Source organism: Xenopus tropicalis, chromosome 6 (genome assembly GCF_000004195.4).
Source record: "Xenopus tropicalis strain Nigerian chromosome 6, UCB_Xtro_10.0, whole genome shotgun sequence".
Lineage (NCBI taxonomy): Eukaryota > Metazoa > Chordata > Amphibia > Anura > Pipidae > Xenopus > Xenopus tropicalis.
This window is the reverse complement of record NC_030682.2, coordinates 31,177,059-31,185,247: the sequence shown is the minus strand read 5'-3', so window position 1 is coordinate 31,185,247 and position 8,189 is coordinate 31,177,059. Positions and strand designations below refer to the sequence as shown.

Here is an 8,189-nt window from a genome sequence, read left to right as displayed (position 1 = left end):
GGCCGCAACTTTTTTTGACATGCGACAAATTTTTCTCAAAACAATATGCCAATGGCGAAATGTGTACATTTGCTGAAAATCCATGCCTGGCGAAAAAATTCACTCATCGCTATTCAACAATGCTAACAATATTGCATACAATTTCTTCTATAGCCATTTACGGCACTTAGTTATGGTCTTGTAGTATATTTCCAAATAAGTATCAGATTTAATGCAAAATATACCCTAATAGTTTTCTCCCATTTATTTTTGCCATCTACTGTATATGAGGACATTAGTCACCTTCTGTGGGGCGACCAGAGCACTAGTTGGAAGGGGCAGCCTGAAGGCCCATATGGGCAGTTGAGGAGAATACCTAGAGGCACTAAAAGCTCAGCTCTATTAGGATAAAATAAGCTAAGGTGTCCCTCACCAAATGTTGGAGCTTGAAAATCTGCCAGTGGCTTCCCTTTATAGAGCCCTTAGCCTTGTACAGTGGCATCTAAAGACCACATTTCTTTAAATATAAAAGAACCAATACAACAGTGCCTTGAGGCATTCTCCATAGACATCAGTACACCGGCTAACAAGTCAAAGCTGCTCTTCTGATGAATGTATGTATGTGTGTATGTATATTTGCATGCCTATTTTCATCTATATATGTGTATACACGACAATGTACAAATTCAAGCTGCTGTTCTGATGTCTCTGCTGGGATGTGTTTAGCAAAGGGAAAATATCAAAGTATGTATGTATATATTTATACATGGCAGCCAATATACTAACACACTGTGGGTCATTTATAAAGACTGGGCAAATTTGCTTTTACTGCTCAACCTGCAGCTGGATAAAAAAGCCTAATTGCTGATTGGTTGCTATAGGTCATTACCCAGGTGCAAATTTGCCCAGAATTTATTAAAGATCCCCATGTGTTTAAATAATCTATGTTCTCATATTTTTACAAGAAAAAACTATATACCATATTTATGGCTTGAATTTATATTGTCAAAATAACACAGCATAGATTATTCTGCACAGGGAGCAATATTTCTGTTTATATGGGTGCCCTAATGAGGTAGTCAAAGACTTCCGTGAATTACTGCCCTTTATTCAATGGTGGTAAAGTACTGATTGCCAACTTAATAACTATCTTGCCCTGAACTTGTCCCCAATTTAATCAACATGAAAAGTCATACCAAACAGATGCAGTCTTCTGTCCCAAATAGATGGAAGACAAACTATGCTTGCCATAGGATATATATTTCCTTTACCACAGCAGCAGTGTTGGACAGGTATGCCAGGGGCCCACTACAAATCTGAAGGCCTATTCTCCAAACTATGTTTCCTTCTTGTCTTTATTCACTTTCTTTATTGTCCTAATCGCTTCTCCTTACATGCCATCAAGTTTCCTTTTGTTCTCATATAGAAATGAGGAAAGGTCATGATATAGGCATAAAAGGCAAATTGTTGGGCTCACTCATGCCTGGGCCCAGTTTGCCAGTCCCACACTATCTATAGAACCTACAAAACATAGTTGTCCTTGACCAATGCACAGCATTTTTTGGTCATTAGCCCATATTTCCAGGTTTCTTATATCAATGAGGGTTTTATAATAAACTAATTATTGACAGTAAATTTAGCAGAAATACATTCCTCTTTTTCGAGGCAGCCAAACTTTAGAGCACAGCTTATGCCATACATTGCAAATTTTAATATTCATTTCTAAATGACAGTAATTTGGAACAAAGCGAATCATCTTAAACAAGCACTGAAAATGTCATATAGAATGAAAGTACAATTTCAATGCAAAGTACTTGCCAAACATCACCCTGCCATCCAAAGTAAAAATGAGATTTTTCTACAGCAAGAAAAGCTGTAAAAAAAAACCCCCCAAAACAACCGGTTGGTACATAGTCAAGCGTTTACATGTTGGCTTAATTATTTGCTAGTTCCAGCACCACACATAGTGAAACGTGTATAGAAGAACCCTTGGCTCACTTATTTTATTACATTTCAGTAACAAAAGCAAACAGCCCTGTGTTTTTCAGAATATTTCACACACGCATCGAAAAGAGAAAATTGCACATACATTTTTTTTTCAGGATTACATTTGAACAGTTATTAGTGTACCCCGCCCCCTCCCGTTGCCCAAAAAAAGACTTAACGTGCACAAGACTATTGTGTCATCCGTATGGAATGTGTTAGAAAAGAAGAGAAAATGTAAAAGTGCTTTGGTATATGACTGCAATTTTTTTTTTATAGCTCGAAATATTCTCTTTAGAAGAAAAATAGGACCATTGCTATTCACAGTATCATTTTTTTTTTGTCTGAGAATCCATGAAATGGTCATGAAAAAAAAATCTAACTTATACATAACAGGGGTTTGATGGCAGTCTATAAAGAATGGATGTAACTGATCCTAAAGGTGAAAATAAATCCAAACTTACAAATATTTCAATGCTACAGCATTGGGGTTTCTGGCTCTGTAATTATCATCATGGTTAATAACACAATATATGGTTTCAGGTTACAAAGATGTGAATGAGCCTACATAAAAGCCTTCATTGTTTAAAAAATAAACTTGCTGTTCAGCATATGCCTTAAATATAAGGCCTTGTTATGTCACTAGATTTTCTTTTTTCCATATGTACGTATGGACAATAAAAGTGGTTTCCGTTTATCCATTATCAGAATTCGTAAAATAAATACAATTCTAAAAAAGTGGAAAAAAAAAGAATGGCTTGTGGTGGAGCCATAGCGAAAGGTTTCAAAGCGCAAATAATGTTGGAGAAAAAGAAAACGAGTCAAAAGTGTACATATATTTATATACATACATACACCCTCAGCAGTGCAGGTAACAAATTACGAATGAATCTTCATATAAATCACTAGATAGCCAACTGCGTGCAAGGCTTGAAGTACATTATTATTATTATTATTATTATGTGAAACAGTGTCTTGCCAAATTCAGTCCTCTGCAGTATTAAACCGCCAGAATGTACGAGAAGATCCGAGCTTCCATTTCATAAGGCAAGTGTCCCATTCAATGGCATTCACCTGCAAGATAATAAAGGGAGAAAACTTCACATATCTGTAGGATACCAAATATATTAAAAGTAGAAAATAGACAGAACCGAATTTCATTTGATAACAATTACCATCCTGTCCCAAAATTATGGATAGGCAACTTTCTGTGATTTCTTTACTTACATTTTTAATCACATACACTATAATATAAAGCAGCTTAAGCAGCCAACTTTATGTTGGAAATTCATGGTACAGGTTTGGGACCTGATATCCAGAATGCTCGGGACCTCGGGTTTTCCGTAATTTGGATCTCAATACCATAAGTCTGCTAAAAATCATTTAAATATTGAATAAACCCAATAGGATTGTTTTGCCCCCAATAAGGATTAATTATATCTTAGTTGGGATCAAGTACAAGGTTCTATTTTATTATAACAGAGAAAAAGGAAATCATTTTTAAAAACTAGAATTATTTGCTTATAATTAAGTCTATGGGAGATGGCCTTTCCATAATTCGGAACTTTCTGGATAATGGGTTTCCGGATAAGGGATCCTATACCTGTACCACCTAAAAAGTTCACCTCATAGTGGAGTCTATGGCGATCCCATAATTAAAAGCTTTCTATATAATGGGTTTAATGGAACCCATGCCTGTATATTAAATATGAATATGTAGCAGCTGGTGTCTTTTTGGGGAGACTAAAGGGCAGATTTATCAAACTGTGAGTTTAGAGCTTAACACATAAAAAAACTCACCCTTTTTCTATTCATTCCTATGGAATTTTTATAATGGTATTTATCAATGGGTGAAAGTTAAAAGACACCATTTGATAAATGCGCTTTTAAAAATCCCATAAGAATAAACAGAATGTGGGTGAGTTTTTATGTATTAAGCTCTTGACTCACATTTTGATACATCTGCCCCTTATAAGTGTCTCTGGGGGTTATATTTATCAAAATGTGTGTTTAGAGTTTAATACATAAAAACTCACTTACGTTCTATTTAGTCCTATGAGATTTTTAGAAGCATATTTATCAATGGATGAAAGTTAGAACTCACCATTTGATAATTACACTTCTAAAAATCCCATAGGAATGAATAGAACATGGGTGAGTTTTTATGTATTAAGCTCTTAAACTTCATTTTGATAAATCTGCCCCATAATCTTCATTGTTTCTCAGCCTGTCAGTGCTACAAAGACCATAATTCATTAACTAAGCACTCAGTGTAGTGTATGAAATACGCCAGCAAATCACACACAGGTAGAAAGACATGGCCAGTAGGAAAACAGTAAAGAGGTTTGAGGCAATCATTATGTTCACATATAACATTAAATACTACATAAAAATGGATGAGAGACACTACCCTGAAGTTCTGAGCTGTGCATATATAATAAAGCTTGCTGTAAATGCTACACACATAATTCTTAATACATTGTAATGCTTTATTCTATTTTGTATTTTCATATTAAAACTTTTGATGACATACTCAGAATCCTATAATAACAGTTGTATGAGCAGTACAAGAGGAGTAATTATTATTAATATATTTTATCAATTTAATTGATGTTTCCTTTCCTTAATATTACTTCAGTGCCATCTCTTATAATAATACAGTGGATTTTAATTTTGGCTCCTCTCATTGACGCCAGTCTTTGCATCACGCCCATGTTCCCAATCCCTTTGCGCAGGTACAGATACTAATTCATAAGGGGCCAAAGACTGGGAGTTCAGCCTCAATGCAAAATAGTGTGAGATTTGGGGTGAATGCGTATTTGCAGCACTGGATACTCACTCACTGCTGATAAAGTTCTTATTTATTTGTGTTCTTGTGGGGCAAGGGGGACAGCTTTGTGCAGCCAAGAGGGGCGTTGAGACTAAACAGATTGATTTAATACATATGCCATTGATTAAAACAAAGATCAGCAAGTACCGTACAGTCCCTGGGAAAAAAAGAATTGATTTTATAAAAATACTCAAAAGTGTTCCACTGAAACTGCAGTAAAAAGCTGCAGTAGAATGGGAACTGCATTAAACGGGACCTACCACCCTAGGAAATAACTACAAGTCCTTAATTATCATGTTAACTGTGCAAAATAAACTTCACTTATACCAGGGGTCTCAAACTTGCGGCCCGCGGGCCATTTGCGGCCCTCGGTACAATATTTTGTGGCCCGCACCAACGCCTTCTCAAAAGCAATGAATGGATCGCGATTTGTATTGCGATTCAAGGGATAATGCAAGGCACGGTGGGCGGGAGCTGCTGATTGCGGAAATGACGTTATGCCATCATAACAGTTATTATGGGAAGACGTTCTGTGTGCACAATTAGCTGCTAAGGAGCTAATTGTGCACACAGAACGTCTTCCCATAATAACTGTTATGATGGCATAACGTCATTTCCGCAATCAGCAGCTCCCGCCCACCGTGCCTTGCATTATCCCTTGAAAGCCAATTTTTTGTGAAATCCCTTATGCGGCCCAGCCTCATCCTGACTTTGCCTCCTGCGGCCCCCAGGTAAATTGAGTTTGAGCTCCCTGACTTATACTATATACATTTTTTAAATTTTGTTTCCCTCACTCTAGTAAGTCACAATCACAGCAAGCAGGCAGGCGCCATTTTGTGGGAGCTGTTATTAAGGCAGATTTTGTATAACCCCAAAATCTTGTGTATCTGTCATCTGTGACATCTAGGAAGTGCTGAATGGAAAGTGAAAGCAATGGTAAATCATCTTAGATGTCAATCATATATTGCCTGCTCCGCCTTTATGCTTCACTCATAGAGACAGGGCAGGCAATATATAATTAACAGCTCAGATTTATAAATACATTAATACAGGTATCAAGTATTGAATTTAAAAAAAAAAAAGAGTTTGTGTTCCATGATTTTTTTGCAAAGGACTTGTATTATAGGACTTTTTATGTGTGGGAGATAGGTCCACTTTAAAAACGGTGTAATGCTTCCAAAATGACTTCCCAATTCAGTGCTTTACAAATAGACTAAAACAATATATCAAAATATTTATCAAAATATTTACTCTCACTAGACCTTAAGGACTCTATACAAGCATGGGATCCATTATGCAGTTATCCAACAAGGAATCCTATAGGGTTTAGTTTAAGTAGATAATTCTTATTTTTCATGATGTCTTTTATCTCCGTAAAAATAACTTATACTTATAACTGATGTAACAAAGCTGCATAAATCCCAGTTGATGGCAAAACAATACTTTTTTTTATTTCCAATAAATTCTGTATTTGCACATTCAAATCTCTATCCCCATATATAATAAAAGGCAGTACATTTGCTCAGTAGCAGTAAATTAGAGCAAGCAATGCTTTTAAATAGGTGACTAGTTAATTCTACCTGCTGATTGGTTTGATTGGTTGTTATGAGTTACTGCACTCTTTGCACATCAGCACCATGAACCCTTTAGTGCAAGTGAAATAATATTCAGCCTAATGTAGGTGTATTGGCTTAGTTAATGAGTCCCAAAACTGTAAACTCAAATAGTTTTTCTGTGTAAAGATTTAATTTGCTAACAGGGTATGAGACCTGTTATCCAGAATGCTCAGGACCTGGGGTCTTCCTGATAATTAGTGATGAGTGAATCTGTCCCATTTTGCTTCTCTATAAAATTTGCAAAACGGCCAAAAATCCGCAAAAAGCATTTGTCACACAATTCTTTTGTCGCACGTCTTTTTTTGTCACCCGTGTATTATTTTTGACAGAAGCATGCCCATTTTTGATATGACCGCAACTTTTTTTGACAGACAAATTTTTTCACGGCAAATTTTCACAGAAGTTTTGTAAAACAATTCACCAATGGCGAATCTGCTGCGAATCCATGCCTGCCAAAAAAAAAACGCTCATCACTACTGATACCAGTTCTTTGTGTAATTTGGACCTCCATACTTTAAGTCTACTAAAATATCTTTTAAACATCAAATAAAAAATAGGATTGTTCTGCCCCCAATAAGGGGTAATTATATCTTAGTTGGGATCAAGTACAGGTACTGTTTTATTATTACAGAGAAAAGGGAATCATTTAACCATTAAATAAACCCAATAGGGCTGTTCTGCCCCCAATAAGGGGTAATTATATTTTAGTTGGGATCAAGTACAGGTACTGTTTTATTATTACAGAGAAAAGGGAATCATTTAACCATTAAATAAACCCAATAGGGCTGTTCTGCCCCCAATAAGGGGTAATTATATCTTAGTTGGGATCAAGTACAGGTACTGTTTTATTATTACAGAGAAAAGGGAATCATTTAACCATTAAATAAACCCAATAGGGCTGTTCTGGCCCAATAAGGGGTAATTATATCTTAGTTGGGATCAAGTACAGGTACTGTTTTATTATTACAGAGAAAAAGGAAAATGGAACTATTTGAGTCAATGATAGAAAGTGCATTCCTAATTTGGAGCTTTCTGAATAAGCAGAAAAACTACGAGAAGTAATATCTACTGATTACATGGTGTAACTCTTCTTCAGTCTGTACATTTATGGACAAAACCCTAAATTGTTATGAATTTGTAAACACTTTCAAACTGTAAAATTTATCAAACAAAAAAAATCATGAAGATTTAAATGTGAATCTCTTCAAGTTTAAAGTGGGGGTTGGGGGTCTCATTAGCCCCAATGCTTCTCGCGGGCATTAAATCTACACACATAACTGCTTAGCTCAGCACGGCAACGTAGGCTTCGTTATTATGTATGAAGGTGAAAATCTTATCATCTAATATGCAAGCATGGTAGTAAAACACCCATAGTAGTAAAACACCCAAAGTTCTGCTCATTTCTCGCTTAATGCGGACAAATTGTATGTTTCCGCTACTGTATTCTGATTAAAAAAATAATCAAGTGACAAACCAGAAGCTCTTGTGGGACTAGTTCATTTAACCTGGCGGAGTAGAGCTAGCAGACATATTTGCAAAGGCACTGTTCTATTAATTCCTTTCTGTCAGCGCCTCTTCTTTGATCGGATCATAATGCAGAAAGCTCGGACTTGCTTCTATATTCTGCTCAAACATCTCATTGTGCCAAACATTACGGGTTGTTTGCACTCCGCAATCACATTATGTTGCTGCTCGAAACAGGAGCATGCTATTTTCATTAAAGATGTGAGAGCGCTGGAACATTCTCTCTGCCACCAGGGACAAAGAAGATATTTGGGGTA

General features: G+C 36.1%; 1 protein-coding gene across 4 annotated transcripts in view; it reads right to left on the bottom strand.

Moving 5' to 3' along the window:
- Nucleotides 1-1,667: 1,667 nt before the first annotated feature.
- cdk14 (cyclin-dependent kinase 14) overlaps nt 1,668-8,189 on the bottom strand; it is a 279,683-nt gene continuing 273,161 nt past the window's right edge. For 3 of the 4 annotated variants that reach the window (XM_012964199.3, XM_012964198.3, XM_012964202.3), the window contains one exon: nt 1,668-3,036. The gene's annotated coding sequence lies outside the window, so the exon portion shown is untranslated. 4 annotated transcript variants of the gene reach the window in all.